Source organism: Sminthopsis crassicaudata, chromosome X, assembly GCF_048593235.1.
Source record: "Sminthopsis crassicaudata isolate SCR6 chromosome X, ASM4859323v1, whole genome shotgun sequence".
In the NCBI taxonomy this organism is placed as follows: Eukaryota; Metazoa; Chordata; class Mammalia; order Dasyuromorphia; family Dasyuridae; genus Sminthopsis; species Sminthopsis crassicaudata.
This window is the reverse complement of record NC_133623.1, coordinates 71746090-71764509: the sequence shown is the minus strand read 5'-3', so window position 1 is coordinate 71764509 and position 18420 is coordinate 71746090.

The following is an 18420-nucleotide window of genomic DNA, read 5'->3' as shown; positions in this document are numbered from 1 at the left end:
ATGTTAGATGACATTTGTGTGAAAAAATCTGAGGATTTTTGTCACACTACAAGCTCAAAAGGAATTAACAGTATAATATAGAAGCCAAAACAACCTAATGTGATTTTGGACTGCATTAAGAGAGGGAGAGATTCCAGGAATTAGGATGTGTACAGAGAGATCTGTACTCTACTCTACTCAGACTCTAGTTGGGCACCAGTTTAAGAAGCTTGTTGATAAGATGAAGAATGTTTAGAGGACTAGTACAAACCTCTGCCTCTTGGGTCAGAGAACTGGGCTTCATAATTCTGCTTCTGATGCTTATATTAGATGTGTGATTTCATTGGCCTCATTTTCTTTATCTGTAATATGAGATGGTTAAAGTAGCTGTAGGTCTCTGATTCCATGGTAAAAGGCCTCAAGGCCATTCTCTATGAACATCAGTTGAAGGAACTAGGGATGTTTAACCTGAACCAAGAAAGATTCAGAGGGGACATAAGATAGCCATCTGCAAGAAATTACCCAGCTTTCACATGGAAGGTAGTTTACACTCATTTTATTTGGCCCCAAAGGGCAGAATGGGAATCAATAAATTTTCAAAGAGACACATTTAGAACTGATATCAGGGAGAAAAACAACCAAAGAACTTCCTACTAATTAGAGCTATGGAATAGGCTTCTTTAGAGGTTCTCTGTCTGTGTTTTAAGGGCAGAAGGTCCCTCTTTATTGGAAGTCTTCAAGTATCATAAATGTTGTAGTGATAATTGTTTGGGAGGTGTGTGTGGTATAGATTGAACTAGATGGAAGTTGAGGCTTTTTTCAACTCCACAATTATGTGTTGTGTTTCCAAAGTCTGTAAGTTTTCAACTTTATCTTTGAAAAAGTTTTTTTTTTATTCTTGATTTCAGATAAGAGAAGAAGTGAAACAGTCTCAAACTTCTCCCCCCAGATTCCTCTTTCCCTTGGCCTATATCCCTATTGTCTTTTGGAAAGCTCTTGCTGTAATGTACCCATTCCATCTAAGCTATTGAGCAAGGGAGTTTCAAATTACCCCTGTCTAAGCTAAGGACCTAAACATGCATAGTGCCTCCTGGATATTTCACTGTGCATATTCCTTATCAGTCTCAGTCTGTCTCTTTAATTATGCCCCCCCCACCCTATTAGGTACCCATCAGCTAGCAAAGATGAAAAGCAGGAATGGACCAGACTCTACACCGTTTTGAAGGTCAAAACTGAATAGCCGACTACTGGAAAGTCACACTCTAGTAACTCTGGCTGGGAGACAGAGGGGTTATTTTTAGACCTGAGACACACCAGAAACACTGCCTTCCTGTACTCAAGCTCTGGGCTTTAGCCAGTTTGGGATATACTAAAAAGAAACTGACCCATGAATTTTTGTGGATAATTCTGCCAGAGTAGAGCAATTCCCCCCCATACCTTTGGTCCTCAATACTCAAAGAGGGGAAAGAGAGGACTATTTTGTTAAGAGAAGCACCATGATTCAAACCACAAGCACCATAGTATCATGAAAGTTTGCCTGGGGAATTCTTTGTGGAAGTTAGGATACATATATGTTGTGTCCGAGAAAACCCCCCATCAAATTTGAGGTTAAAGTATCTGAGTTCAAATCATATCTCTATTATTATGTGACATTTCTGCCAAGAAAACCTCAAATGGGGTTACTGAGAGCAGGACAATGACTGGAAGATGACTTAACAATAAGAGTCTGTCTAATTTTGACATTATGTGAACTTCTAATTCCCTGTTAAAATCATTTGCTTGTTTTAAGCCTAGGAGGTACTATAATGGTCCTCAAAGGCCATGTATTTTCCTACTCTTCTGCTCTAAGGAGCTTATGTTTTTTATTGACTGTTTTTATATCATTTACATTTCTTCTCTTATTCTTTACCTTCTCCCCTCTCAGAGTGCTGCCCTATATAGCAAAGGTTATTTTTTTTAAAGAAAAAATCTGAAAAACTGGTCAAAACATTAAAAAAAAACCCTGGCAATATCTGCAATGTTCTATATTTATGGATCTTGCACCTCTGAAGAAGCAATAAGGGTAACCATATTCTCTTCTTTTCTTTTGGCCCATACTGGTTCACTGTAGTTTTGCAAGATCTGTTTTCAGTTGTATTGTTGTTCTTTCCATGAACATTATTTTATATTATATATATGTATATATATGTATATACATATATATATATATATATATATATACTTCTCTTGCATTCATCACACAAATTATTTCTTCTAACACAACTATATTCCATTACATCCATGTACCACAATTTGTTTATCCATTCTTAATTGTTAAATATCTACTTTGTTTCTCATTCTTCACTATCACAAAAGTGGTATTATAAATATCTTGATGTACATGGAGACTTTCTTCTTATTAATGATATCTTTAGAGTATAGAATCTCTAGGTCAAAGGGTATGGTTATTTTGGTCACTTTCTTTGCATAATTTCCAATTGCTTTTTTAAATGGTTGAACTAATGCAAAGTTTCACTAGCTATTATTAGTGTCTGTCTTTCTACCATCTCTCCAGCAGTGATTATCATCTTTTGTTTCTTTGACAAAATTTGCTGAGTATGAGATGAAAATTCAAGGTTGTGTTGATTTGCATTTCTTTGATTATTAGTGATTTAGAACATTCTTTTGTGATGTTGTTAATAGTCTGTTGTTTTTCTTTTAAGAACTATTCTCATTCTTTGGTAAAGAGTTTATTTTAGATGAAAAGTCATGAGTTTAGTTACATTCACTCTGAATATTTAGGTAGATATTGAGCTCTCTATATAAATTTACATTTGTGCCTTCCTCTAATCAAATTAATTAAACCTTAAAGCATTAGCAGTTGAGGGAAAATTCAGTTTTAAAAAAGAAGATCCAAATATGTGGGGGTTCTCAACATACCAAATCACTGTTAACAGTTAATGTCCCTTTCCCTGATCATTCTCAGAAGATTCAGCCAGTGTATCCCCACTGTGGCAATATGAATATACAGAGAAACCTTAGTCACAACCCTCCTATCAAATCTTCATTGAGACCTTCTATAGCATCATACTTGGCTGCACTATTAGGGAGAGAGAGGATGATAATGAAATAGACTCTTCTTGTTGAAAGAGAACTAATTGTCTGGGCCTATTACCACTTGAAGCATGACTCCCCTAAAAATTCATTCCCAATAAGAAGTTATCCAGTTTCTATTCTAGTATTTTAAGTGTACTTGGAGGGAGTAATGCTGAACAGCTCTAATTGTTAGGAAGTTCTTCCTCCTGCCTCTGAGTCTTTTAGTTAGCTCAGAGCTCAGCACAAGCCAAGCTGTAGCAGCATCAACAACAGGCTTTGGAGGTTGCTACATCAGTAGCAATAGCGACTTCAGGACTTCTTAGTCCACAGATGTTTAGGAGATCAGACAACTGATTAGAGATTTCAGAGAACTCTTTGCTGGTGCTGAGTTCAGGACCCTGTTGCATTGCTCATATGCTGTTCTGGGTCTTAGTTGGAGGGTGGAGAAGAGTGCATGTCAGTCCTGGTCTCAATTCCAAGTAAGAAAGGAGAACTAACACAACTACAGGAGAGTGGGGCTCAAATCACAGTATCAAGGGATTATAGGTGTGCTAACAGGTATGACTACAGGAAGACAAGTTCCTTCCTCAGTAAAAACCAGAAAAAAGGAGAATAGTAATCCTCAGAAGGAACCACAAAAAATTTCAGTTCCTTAGCAGCATAGAGGGAGTCTGGGGTCTGAGTCCAGGAAGACTAAAGGAACCTCAGTTGATTGGGAACGGCAGGTCCAGCTGTGCTGTAGATGTGGTGCTGGGTGAGAAGGAACTAGCACATGGGAAGTGCAGAAGTAGGCAGACAGGGACACTGCTGGCTGTGGGCATTTGCAGGAGGGGGAAGGTTTAGTATTTCAGGTAAAATGGAAGAGGTGAAATAAAGATAGAGGCACCATGCCCCAATCCCATGATTAGAGGTGTTTACATTATTACTTCTTATTAAAAAAAATAAACCTGCAAAGAAGAATAAACACAACCAGAAAAAAAAAAACTTATTTTGGGAACGGGGAAGACCAGGGTTCATTTTCAGAGGAAGACATTGAATTAAAAAAAAGCTCCCTCTACACCAAAGAGTAATGTGAAATGGTTTCCTGTTCAAAAAGAATTTATAGAAGAACTCAAAAAGAATTTAAAAATCAAATGAGAGACATTGGGGAAAAACAAACATAAAAAAATCATCCAAGAACAAGAAAAAAAGTTAACCAAATATAAAAGGATATACAGAGTCTCAAAGATGAAAAATTATTCTTTGAAAATTATAATTGTGTGGGGGGAAGCTAGATGGCTCAGTGGATAGAGCACCAGCCTTAAATTCAGGAGGACCTGAGTTCAAATCTGGTCTCAGACACTTAACTCTTCCTAGCTGTGTGACCCAGGGCAAGTCACTTAACCCAGCCTCAGCGGGAAGAAAAATTATAAGTGGGCAAGAGAAAGACAGTTAAGTTAGTACAGACCAAGAAATAACAAAATAAATTATAAAGAATGAAAAAATAGAAGAGGATGTGAAACACCTTCTAAGAAAAACAACAGATCTGGAGAACAGATCAAGAAGAGAAAATATAAGAATAATTAGACTAGCTGAAAGTGGGGACCAAAAACAGAACCTTGACACAATAATGCAAGAAATAATCCAAGAAAATTGTCCTGGAGTGGTAGACAATGAGGGGAAAGTAGAAATAGAAAAAATCCACTGATCACCACTTCAATAAGACCCTTTGTAGAAAACTCATAGGAATTTATTACCAAATTTCGGAACCCTCAGATCAAAGAGAAAATTTTGCAAGAAATAAGAAAGAACCAATTCAAATACACCAGAACTACCATTAGAACAACAGAGGAATTATTAGTAGTCACAATAAAAGATCACAGGTCCTGGTATCTTATCTACCAACAATTAAAAGAACTAGGTCTCTGGCTAAAAATAGCATATCCAGCAAAATTATCCATAATATTGAATGAGAAAAAAATGGACATTGAATGAACTTGCAGATTTTCAGGACATTTTAATCAACCAAACATGAACTCAATAGAAAATGTAACATATAATAACTAATATACAAGAACTGTTTCAAAGAACTTAACAATGGAAACATTGTTTATGTTTAAATGTATACTATATGTTTAAGATTGCTATAAGGTAGCTCAAAAGAAAGATTGGGGAAAAGTTAAGGTAAAAATAGTGATCACATTATACACATGAGGTGCAGAGAAAGAATAGACACAGAAGCATTAGAGGCAGGGAGGAGAGCTCATAGTTCTAAAAACCTACTCACATTGGGAATGGGTTAAGTGGACAACACTACATGTTTACTATGGAGGGTATAGCAGTCTCCAAAATCAATAAAGAAATAAAAGGGAAAGGATAGTGGACAGAAAGCAAAGGGTGCAGAAAGAAGGCAAGAGAGGGATCCATGGAGTGGGTAGGTTAAGTAATAACAAGGCAAGTCCGGAGCAAAATTAAAGCAAAAAGTCAGCAGAAATAGGAAAGAAATATGTGGGAGGCAGGGGTGTGTGTGTATGTGTGTGTGTATGTGAATGTATATCTCAATATATGTATACATAAATATATCCTTTCTTAACTACAGCCTGCTGGGGGAAAGTGGTAGGGATGAAAAGGGGAAAATAGTAAAGTAAAAAGATGCACAACAGAGAACAAAAGAACAATTTACAAGGAAGTAAAGAAAAGATGGACACTGATAAATATATTGTATTCTACTAATATATATGCTTTCTTGAACTGGGAATTCATTGTTATGTATTTTGAATCCTCCTTGATGTTCTGCTGGGCACATGGCAATTTGTTTTGTTTTATATTCCTTTTCTTTTTTTTTAATAAAATAATAATAATAAGCTAGGAAAGTGAGCAAACAACAAGAAAAAAGGAGCTAACCATAATGGTGATGGGAAAGATCAAGACAAACTCAGAAGACAATGATGTCAAAACAGCTATAAGAAAAGTTCTGAAGAAAAGATTATGAAATGGACACAAACTTGAAAAGAATTCCTAGAAGAGCTCAAAAAATGTTTCAAAAATTACATAAGGGAAGTAGAAGAAAAACTGGGAAAAATAAGAATGATCTAAGAACATTATGAAAAGAGATTCAAAGAGGCAAAAAAAGGGAAAAAAGAGTTCCTTAAAAAGCAGAATTGATCTAATGAAAAAAGAGGTACAAAAACCACTGAAGAAAAGAATTCCTTAAAAAGTGAAATCAGGAAAGTAAAATCTAATAACTCCATGAGAATTCAAGAAATAGTAAAGCAAAATCAAAAGAATGAAAAAATTAGAAGAGAAGAAATGTTGAAGTGAAAAAACAACTGATATGCAAAATAGATGCAGTTTAGATAATTTAATAATTCAAGGAAAACTATCCTGATATTTTAGAACTAGAAAGTAAAATAAAAATTGAAAAGAAATCTACCCATTACCTACTAAAAGAGATCCCAAAATGAAAACTCCGAGGAATATTATAATCAAATCCCGGAGCTCCAAGGTCAAAGAGAAAATATTGCAAACAGCCATAAAGAAACAATTCAAATATCATGAAGTCACAGTCAGGATCATATAAAATTTTGAAGTTTCCATGTTAAATAAGCAGAAGACTTGGAACATTATATTAAGGAATGCAAAAGAGCAAGGATTAAAACTAAGAATCATCTCACAGCAAAACTGATTATAGTCCTTTGGGAGGAGGGAATGGATATTTAATGAAATAGAAAACTTTCAATCATTCCTGATGAAAAGACCAGAACGAAATAGAAAATTTGACTTTCAAATACAAGAACCAAAAGAAGCGTGAAAAAGTAAATAGAAAAAAGAAATCATAAGGAATTCAATAAAGTTAAATTGTTTACATTCCTACATGGGAAGGTGATACTTAAAACTTCCAAGAATTTTACCACTATTAGGGCAGTTAGAATGAGTATACATAAACAGAAGGCAGGGTGTGAGTTGACTATGATGAGATGATTAAAAAAGTAAAGTGAAGGCGTGAGAAATAAAGATGTATTAGGAGAAGGAGGAAAGGAGAGGAAGCATGGGGAAAAGTATCTCACATAAAAGAAATGTGAAAGGAAAAGGTTTTACAATGGAGAGAAAATGGGTGAGATGGCACGCACTCTCATTGAAATTGGCTCAAAATGGAAATAACTTATACATGCATTTTGGTATAGAAATCTATCTTATCCTACAAGGAAGTAGGAAGTGAAGGGGAAAAGAGGTGGGGATGATAGAAATGAAGATAGATTAAGGAAGGCAATAGTCAGAAACAAAACAGATTTTTAAGGAAAGGTAGGGTAAAAATAAGGGGCAGCTAGGTGGCTGGTTCTAGAGTCAGGAAGACTCAATTTCTTGAATTCAAATCTGGCCTCAGATACTTGCTTGCTATATACATAAAGTATATATGTATATATAAACATTATTATATAATATATATGTATCAGAATTATGTTTATATATAAATAGTACATATTTATATTAAAGAATTTATTATATTATATTACTATAATTATATTAGAGAACTTATATAAGATATGATTATGTTTAGGTTAGGGCAGCTAGTGGAATAGTGAATAAAGTGCTAGTCCTGGAGTCAGGAGGACATGAATTCAAATCTAGCTTCAGGTACTTACTGGCTATGTGACTCTGGGCAAGTCAATTAACCCTTCACACACTTAATTTCCTCATTTGTAATATGAGTTGAAGAAGGAAATGGCAAACAACTCTAGTATCTTTGCCAAGAAAATCCCAAATAGGTCATGCAGAGTGGACACTACTGAAAAAGAACAACAACAAAGAATGTACAAAAAGCAAAAAAAAAAAAAAAAAAAAAAAAAAAATGGGGGAAAAAGACAAAAAGAAAAAAAATAGGAAAGAGAAATATACAGTAATCATAGCTATGACTATGAATGGTATGAACTCAGCCATAAACAGAAGTAGATTGAAGAAAGGATTAGAAACCTGAATTCAACAATATGTCATTTACAAAAAATACACTTGAAACAGAGAGACACAAAGGCTGGAGCAAAATCTATCATGCTTCATTTGAGTTTTTTGTTTGTTTTTTCTTTAAAAAGCAATCATGATCTCAGAAAAATAAAAACCAAAAATTAACTTAATTAAAACAGATAAATAGGACAATTGAATTTTGCTAAAAAATAAAGTACCCATAGGCAATGAAGTAATATCAATATTAAACATGTATGCCCAAATGGCATACCATCAAAATTCTTAAAGGAAAAGTTAAATGGGTTTCCAAAGAAAATAGTAAAACTCAACTAATGGGAGACTTCAAATTTCTTCTCTTAGAATTAGATAAGTCTAATTATAAAACATGCAAGAAAGATGTTGAGAAGATGAATAGAATTTTAGAAAAATTAGATATAAGACTTCTGGAGAAAATTGAATGAGAATAGAAAGGAGCAGCTTTTTCTCAGATATACTTGGCACCTTCACAAAAAAATGACAATGTATATTAGGGCATAAAAACCTCACAACCAAATGCAGAAAAGCAGAAACATTAAATGCATAATTTTCAGATCATATTGCAATAAAAATTACATTCAATAAGAGTTGTTGCAATGTTTTAAAATTAACTTGAAACTAAATTATCTCTTTTTTATTATTATATCTTTTTATTTACAAGATATATGATGGGTAATTTTTCAGCATTGACAGCTGCAAAACTCTTTCTTCCACTTTTTCCCCTCCTTCCACCACCCCCTCCTCCAGATGGCAGGTAGACCAATACATGTTAAATATGTTAAAGTATAAGTTAAATACAATATATGTATACATGTCCATACAGTTATTTTGCTTCACAAGAAGAATCGGACTTTGAAATAGTGTACAATTAACCTGTGAAGGAAATAAAAAATACAGGCGGACAAAAATAGAGGGATTGGGAATTCTATGTAGTGGTTCATAGTCATCTCCCAGAGTTCTTTTGATGGGTGTAGCTGGTTCAGTTCATTACTGCTCTATTGGAACTAATTTGGTTTATTTCATTGTTGAAGATGGCCACATCCATCAGAACTGATCATCATATAGTAATTGTTGTTGAAGTATACAACGATCTCCTGGTCCTGCTCATTTCATTCAGCATCAGTTCATGTAAGTCTCTTCAGGCCTTTCTGAAATCATCCTGCTGGTCATTTCTTACAGAACAATAATATTCCATAATATTCATATACCACAATTTATTCACCCATTCTCCAATTGATGGACATCCACTCAGTTTCCAGTTTCTGGATACTACAAAGAGGGTTGCTACAAACATTCTTGAACATATAGGTCCCTTTCCCTTCTTTAAGATCTCTTTGGGGTATAAGCCCAGTAGTAACACTGCTGGGTCGAAGGGTATGCACAGTTTGATAACTTTTTGAGCTTAGTTGTGATCAATAATGATCTCTAATTCTTCTTTGGTCACAAATTCCTTCCTCCTCCACAAGTCTGAAAGGTAAACTATCCTATGTTCCTCTAATTTATTTATAATCTCTTTATGCCTAACTCATGGACCCATTTTGATCCTATCTTGGTGTACGTTATTAAGTGTGGGTCAATGCCTAGTTTCCGCCATACTAATTTACAATTTTCCAAGCAGTTTTTGTCAAACAGTGAATTCTTATCCCAAAAGCTGGGGTCTTTGGGTTTCTCAAACACTAGATTATTAAAGTTATTGACTATTTTGTCCTTTGAACCTAACTATTCCACTAATCAATTAGTCTATTTCTTAGCCAATACCAAATGGTTTTGGTAACTGCTGCTTTATAATATAATTTTAGATCTGGTACAGCTAGGCCACCTTCATTTGATTTTTTTTCTTTAGTTTTAATTGACCTTTTGTTTTTCCATATGAACTTTGTTGTTATTTTTTTCTAGGTCATTAAAATAGTTTTTTGGGAGTCTGATTGGTATAGCACTAAATAAATAGATTAGTTTAGGGAGTATTGTCATTTTTGTTATATTTGCTCATCCTATCCAAAGAGCATTTTAAAAAATAATTTAATATTAAATAATTTAATATTTTTCCAATTTTATTTGTGTGGAAAGTGTTTTGTTGTTTTGCTCATATAGTTCCTGACTTTCCTTTGGCAGATAGATTCCCAAATATTTTATACTATTGGTAGTTACTTTAAATGGAAAATATCTCTTTGTAATTCTAACTGTTGAATTGCGTTAGTGATATATAAGAATGCTGATGACTTATGTGGGTTTATTTTGCATTTTGCCACTTTGCTAAAGGTGTGGATGATTTCTTTTTTTAAATATACTTTTTATTTTATAATTATAACTTTTTTTTGACAGTACATATACATGGTTAATTTTTTACAGCATTATCCCTTGTACTCACTTCTGTTCCGATTTTTTCCTTCCTTCCCTCCACCCCTTCCCCTAGATGGCAGGCAGTCTTATACATCTTAGATATGTTATAGTATTCTCTAGATAAAATATATGGGTGCAGGACCAAATTTCTTGTTGCACAGAAGGTAAAAATAACCTGGGAAGAAAAACAAAAATGCAAACTGTTTACACTCATTTTCCAATGTTCCTTCTCTGGGTGTTGCTGATTCTGTCTGTTGGAACTGAGTTAGATCTTCTCTTTGTCGAAGATATCCACTTCTATCAGAATACATCCTCATATAGTATTGTTGTTGCCCTGTATAATGATTTCCTGGTTCTGCTCATTCCACTCGGCATCAATTCATTTAAGTCTCTCCAAGACTCTCTGTATGCATCCTGCTGATCATTTCTTACAGAACAATAATATTTCATAACATTCATATATCACAATTTACCCAACCATTCTCCAATTGATGGGCATCCATTCAGTTTCCAGTTTCTTTGGGATATAAGCCTAGTAGTAACACTGCTGAATCAAACGGTATGCACAATTTGATAACTTTTTTGGGCATAATTCCAGATTGCTCTCCAGAATGGTTGCATTCATTCCCAACTCCACCAACAATGCACCAATGTCCCAGTTTTCCCATATCCCCTCCAACATTCATCATTATTTTTTCCTGTCATCTTAGCCAATCTGACAGGTGTGTAGTGGTATCTCAGAGTTGTCTTAATTTGCATTTCTCTGATCAATAGTGATTTGGAACACTCTTTAATATGAGTAGATATAATTTCAATATCATCATCTGAAAATTGTCTGTTTATATCCTTTGACCATTTATCAATTGGAGAATGGTTTGATTTCTTATAAATTAGAGTCAATTCTCCATATACTTTGGAAATGAAGCCTTTATCAGAACCTTTAACTGTAAAACTGTTTTCCCAGTTTGTTGCTTCCCTTCTAATATTGTTTGCATTATTGTTGTTGTTTGTACAAAGGCCTTTTAATTTGATGTAACCAAAATTTTCTATTTTGTGATCAAATGATCTCTAGTTCTCCTTTGGTCACAAATTCCTTCCTCCTCCACATGTCTGAGAGGTAAACCATCCCATGTTCCTCCAATTTATTTATGATTTCGTTCTTTATGCCTAAATCATGGACCCATTTTGATCTTATCTTGGTATGTGGTGTTAAGTGTGGGTCCATGCCTAATTTCTGTCATACTAATTTCCGGTTTTCCCAGCAGTTTTTGTCAAATAATGAATTCTTATCCCAAAAGTTGGGATCTTTGGGTTTGTCAAACACTAGATTGCTATAGTTATTGACTATTTTGTCCTGTGAACCTAACCTGTTCCACTGATCAACTAATCTATTTCCTAGTCAATACCAAATGCTGTTGGTGACTGCTGCTTTATAATATAATTTTAGATCTGGTACAGCTAGGCCTCCTCCATTCGAATTTTTTTCATTAATTCCCTTGAAATTCTTGACATTTTGTTCTTCCATATGAATTTACTTGTTATTTTTCCTAGGTCAGTAAAATAGTTTCATAGGAGTTTGCTTGGCACAGCACTAAAGAAATAGATTAGTTTAGGGAGTATTGTCATTTTTATTATATTCTCTTGGCCAATCCAAGAGCACTTAATGTTTTTCCAATTATTTCAATCTGACTTTATTTTGTGACAAGTGTTTTGTTATTTTGCTGATATAATTCCTGACTTTCCTTTTGTAGATAGATTCCCAAATATTTTATACTATCGACACTTATTTTGAATGGAATTTCTCTTTGTATCTCTTGCTGTTGGATTTTGTTGGTGATGTATAAGAATGCTGATGATTTATGTGGATTTATTTTGTATCTTGCAAGTTTGCTTAAGTTGGGGATTGTTTTTCATAGCTTTTTAGTTGATTTTCTGGGGTTGTCTAAGTATACAATCATATCATCTGCAAAGAGTTGATAATTTAGTTTCCTCATTACCTACTCTAATTCCTTTAATCTCTTTCTCAACTTTTATTGCCAAGGTTAGTGTTTCTAATACAATATTGAATAGTAATGGTGATGTTGGATTTTGTCAAATGCTTTTTCTGCATCTATTGAGATGATCATATGGTTTTTGTTAATTTGGTTATTGATATAGTCTATTATGCTAATAGTTTTCCTAATATTGAATTGTATTTCTGGTATGAATCCTACTTGGTCATAGTGTATTATTCTGGGGATGATTTTCTGTAATCTTTTTGCTAATATTTTATTTAAGATTTTAGCATCAATATTCATTAGGGAGATTGTTATATAATTTTCTTTCTCTGTTTTCAACCTACCTGGTTTATGTATCAGTACCATGTCTGTGTCATAAAAGGAATTTGGTAGGACACCTTCAATCCCTATTTTTTCAAATAGTTTATATAACATTGGAGTTAATTTTTATTTAAATGTTTGGTAGAATTCACATGTAAATCCATCTGGTCCTGGGGAATTTTTCTTTGGGAGTTGATTAATAGAACTTGTCCTATTTCTTTTTCTGAAATGGGACTATTTAAGAAATTTACTTCCTCCTCTGTTAATCTGGGAAGCCCATATTATTGGAGGTAGTCATCCATCTTACTTAGGTTATCAAATTTATTAGCATAAAGTTGAGCAAAGTAACTCATTATTGCTCTAATTTCTTCTTCATTGGTGGAAAGTTCTCCCTTTTCATTTTTAAGACTAACAATCTGATTTTCCTCTTTCCTTTTTCTAATCATATTTACCAAAGGTTTATCTATTTTATTGGTTTTTTTCATAAAACAAACTCTTAGTTTTATTTGTTAATTCAATAGTATTTTTACTTTCAATATTATTATTTTCTACTTTTAATTTTGGAATTTCAAATTTGTATTTGATTGAAGGTTTTTAATTTGGTCTTTTTCTAGCTTTTTAAGTTGCAAGCCCAATTCATTAATCTTCTCTTTCTCTATTTTATTCAAGCCTTTAAAGATATAAAATTTCCCCTTATTACCGCTTTGGCTGCATCCCACGAATTTTGGTATGATGTCTCATCGTTATCATTATCTTGGGTGAAATTATTAATCGTGTTTATAATTTGCTGTTTCACCCAGTCATTCTTTAAGATGAAATTATTTAGTTTCCAATTACTTTTTGGTCTATTTTCCCCTAGCTTTTTGTTGAATGTAGATTTTATTGCATCGTGATCTGAAAAGAATGCATTTACTATTTCTGCCTTCCTGTATTTAATTTTGAGGTGTTTATTTCCTAATATATGGTCAATTTTTGTATAGGGTCCATGAACTGCTGAGAAGAAAGTATGCTCCTTTCTGTCTCCATTCAGTTTTCTCCAATGATCTATCATATCTAATTTTTCTAATATTCTATTTACCTCTTTAATTTCTTTCTTATTTGTTTTGTGATTTGATTTATATAATTCTGAGAGTATAAGGTTGAGATCTCCCACTATTTTAGTTTTGCTGTCTATTTCTTCTTGCAATTCTCTTAACTTCTCCTTTAGGAAGTTAGATGCTATATTACTTGGCGCATATATGTTTAGTATTGATATTGCTTCATTGCCTATGCTATCCTTTAGCAAGATATAGTTTCCTTCCTTATCTCTTTTAATTAAATCAAGTTTTGTTTTTGCTTTATCTGAGATAAGGAGGGCTACCCCTGCTTTTTTGACTTCACCTAAAGCATAATAAATTCTTCTTTAGCCTTTTACCTTCACTCTGCTTTAAATGTTTTTCTTGTAAACAACATATTGTAGGGTTCTGGACTCTGCTATCTGCCTCTGTTTTTTGGGAGAGTTCCTCCCATTCACATTTACAGTTAAAATGACTAATTCTGTATTTCCTGTCATCTCATTATCCCCAGGTTATGGTTTTCTTTTTCTTACACCCCCTTCCTCCTTTCCCTGGTATTAAACTTATGGGCGCCACTTGACTCATGCAGCTCTCCCTCTTTAGAATCCTTCCCACCCCCTTTGAATCCCTTCCCCTTTCTTGTACCCTTCTCTTATTACTCTTTTCCTTTTCCCTTTTCCTCTCCCACTTTTTAATGAGGTGAGAGAAGTTTCTCTGTAAATCAAATATGTCAATTACTTTCTCTTTGAGACAAATTTGATAGAGTAAGATTCAAAGAATGTTCCTTCCCCTCTCTAAATTCCTTCAGATATGATAGGCTTCCTTTGCCTCTTTGTGGGATGTATTTTCCCTCTTTTTATCTCCCCCTTTCCCTTTTTCTGCTACTATCCCCTTTCCATTTCTACTTCCCTTTTTAATGTTATATCAGTGAAATCAAATTATATGTGTATTCTTTATGTATGTGCATAACAGAAATACAGTTCTCAAGAGTTCTTTTTACCTTTTTCTGCTTCTCTCAAGTCCTATAGTTAGAGGTCAAATTTTTTATTTAGTTCCGGTTTTTTCCTTAGAAACAAATAGAATTCATCTGTTTCATTAAATTTCCATTTTCTTCCCTGGAAGAAAATGCTCAGTTTAGCTAGGTAGTTTACTCTTGGCTTCATTCCAAGTTCTTTTGCCTTTCGGAATATCAGATTTCAGGCCCTTCAATCTTTTAATGTGGAAGCAGCTAGATCTTGAGTGATCCTTATTGTGGCTCCTTGGTATTTGAATTGTTTTTTCTGGCTGCTTGTAATATTTTTTTCCTTAGTCTGATAGTTCTGGACTGGAAGTGTCTCTGCCCTGGAGAGTGCAGTCACACTGAGGAAATTCTATTGGCCCAAGCTGAGGCCCTCCCCCCATGCAGATTAGAGGCTGCCCTGGGCTGAGCCTCCCTGGTGTACAGATTTGTGACTGCCCCTGGCAAAAGCCCAGTGCTGTAGAATGAGGCTGTACAACTGTGCTGTGGTCTGTGCTGAGTCACTCACTTCCAGGTGCTGTATGGGTATAGACAGATCCTGTTAGATTCTGGTGGTTTTTTGGAGTACATTCTACCTTTGGCTTTAATTTCTCTGCTGTCTACTGCTTTGCAACCAAAGCAGAGCAGTCAACCTGTGGTAGAGTCCTCCTTATAAATTTTCCAGCCATGGAAATCACCCCCCTCCCCTCTTGGTCTGCTCAGTATACTAGCCTCTCCCTCTTATCTCCCTGCTTGTGCTGTACTGCTCCTGCAGCTCAGGACAAACCTTTTCTGGCAATCTTCCAGATTTATCTTTGGCTGGTAAGTTGTTGTACTTCCAATCTTCATGAATTTTACCAGTAAAGTACTATTTTTGAGGTTGAATTTGGTAATTAGTAGTGAGAGTATGAGAGAAGTTTAGAATTTCACATGTGTCTTCTCCACCAGCTAGGCTCTGCCCCCCCCCCAAAAAAAACCCCAACAACTAAATTATCTAATCCCAAAGAATGAGTTTGTCAAAGAAGATATCATTAAAACAATCAATAATTTCATTAAAGAAAATGACAACAATGATACAACATGCTATATTTATGGGATGTAGCCATAGCAGTACTTAGGGGATTATCTAAATATAATATATAAGAATATAGTTTACATCAATAAAATAAATAAAGAGCAGGTCAATGATACCTTTACAAAAACTGACCATATAGTTGGCCATAAAAACTTCATAGTTAAATACAGATAAACAATTAATTAGAGGTTAAATAACTTTATCTTATAGAATGAATGGATTAAAGAACAAGTAATAGAAGCAGTAAATAATGTTATTAAACTAAATAGTAATAATGAAACAACATATCAAAATTTATTGGATATAACAAATGCAATATTCAGAAGAAAATTTATATCTCTACATGCTTTTATCAATAAAATAGAGAAAAACATATTGATTAATTGCCTATGAAATTTAAAAAACTAGAAAAAGAAATAATTCAAAATTCCCAATTAAATAAAAAATTGAAAATTCTGAAAATTAAAAGTAAGATGAATAAAAGTGATTATAAGAAAATCTATTGAATTAATAAATAAAACTAGGAATTGTCATTATTAATAAAATCTTATGAAATAGAAAACAGCAGTTAATATTATTTTTTAAAAAGAGAAGAAGATAAAGTTACCCACCTGAGTTCCAGGGCTGGAGCCAAGATGATGGAGTGAACACATGTTTCTTTCTGATCTTCTTCTACAACCCTCAGACTAATTAGCAGATCTAGCCTCTGAATTAGTTCTGGACCAGTAGAATCCATGAATATGGGAGTGCAACAAATTTCCAGTAGAAGATAATTTTGAAGATTTCTTGAAAAGTTCTGTTTCAATGGAAAATGGAGGGAGATGGGCCAATCTCAAGTAGGCCAAGCATAGATGCCAGCACAGACAATATATGGGGAAAGAGGAGTGGGCAGTGTGGTCTCCACATGGTGGAGAATCTATGGGGAGGAATCTACAGCAGTGTTGCCTACTCTGCTCTTGTTGCAAGCCAGTAGATCAGCAAGAAGTTATAAAACATCCAACACAAACACAAAAGGTAAATAATAAACCTGGAAACACCAGAATCTCACTGGACCTGGTCATGCCCACTCAGCACTGGGAGTGAGTCAGCACAGGTTCAATGCAGCCATTGCTACTTGTAGAGAAAGCCATGGCTTGTAGAGGAAACTTGGAAAACCTCCCCTGCCCTAAAAGCAGACTTTAACTTTTTTTTTTAATTTTAATTTTATTTTATAATTATAACATTTTTTTGACAGTACATATGCATGGGTAATTTTTTACAACATTATCCCTTGCACTTACTTCTATTCAGATTTTTTCCCTTCCTCCCTCAACCCCCTCCCCCAGATGGCAAGCAGTCTTATATATGTTAAATATATTACAGTATATTCTAGATACAATATATGTGTGTAGAACCGAATTTTTTGTTGCACAGGAAGAATTGGATTCAGAAGGTAAAAATAACAGTTTACATCCATTTCCCAGTGTTCCTTTTCTGGATGTAGCTGGTTCTGTCCATCATTAATCAATGATGGAATTGGATTAGCTCTTCTCTATGTTGAAGAAATCCACTTCCATCAGCATACATCCTCGTACAGTATCATTGTTGAAGTGTATAATGATCTTCTGGTTCTGCTCGTTTCACTCAGCATCAGTTGATGTAAGTCTCTCCAAGCCTCTCTGTATTTCTCCTGTTGGTCATTTCTTATAGAACAATAATATTCCATAACATTCATATACCATAGTTTACCCAACCATTCTCCAATTGATGGACATCCATTCATCTTCCAGCTTCTAGCCACTATGAAAAGGGCTGCCACAAACATTTTGGCACATACAGGTCCCTTTCCCTTCTTTAGTAGTTCCTTGGGGTATAAGCCCACTAGTAGTATGGCTGGGTCAAAGGGTATGCACATTTTGATAACTTTTTGGGCATAATTCCAGATTGCTCTCCAGAATGGTTGGATTCTTTCACAACTCCACCAACAATGCATCAGTGTCCCAGTTTTCCCACAGCCCCTCCAACATTCATCGTTATTTGTTCCTGTCATCTTAGCCAATCTGACAGGTGTATAATGATACCTCAGAGTAGTCTTAATTTGCATTTCTCTGATCAATAGTGATTTGGAACACTCTTTCATATGAGTGGAAATAGTTTTAATTTCATCATCTGAACATTGTCTGTTCATATCCTTTGACCATTTATCAATTGGAGAATGGCTTGATTTCTTATAAATTAAAGTCAATTCTCTGTATATTTTGGAGATGAGGCCTTTTTCAGAACCTTTAACTGTAAAATTTTTTTCCCAATTTGTTACTTCCCTTCTAATCTTGTTTGCATTAGTTTTGTTTGTGCAGAAACTTTTTAATTTGATGTAATCAAAATTTTCTATTTTGTGATCAATAATGGTCTCTAGTTCTCCCTTGGACACAAACTCCTTCATCCTCCACAAGTCTGAGAGATAAATCATCCCATGTTCCTCCAATTTATTTATGATTTCGTTCTTTATGCCTAAATCTTGGACCCATTTTGATCTAATCTTAGTATGTGGTGTTAAATGTGGGTCTATGCCTAGTTTCTGCCATACTAATTTCCAGTTTTCCCAGCAGTTTTTGTCAAATAATGAAT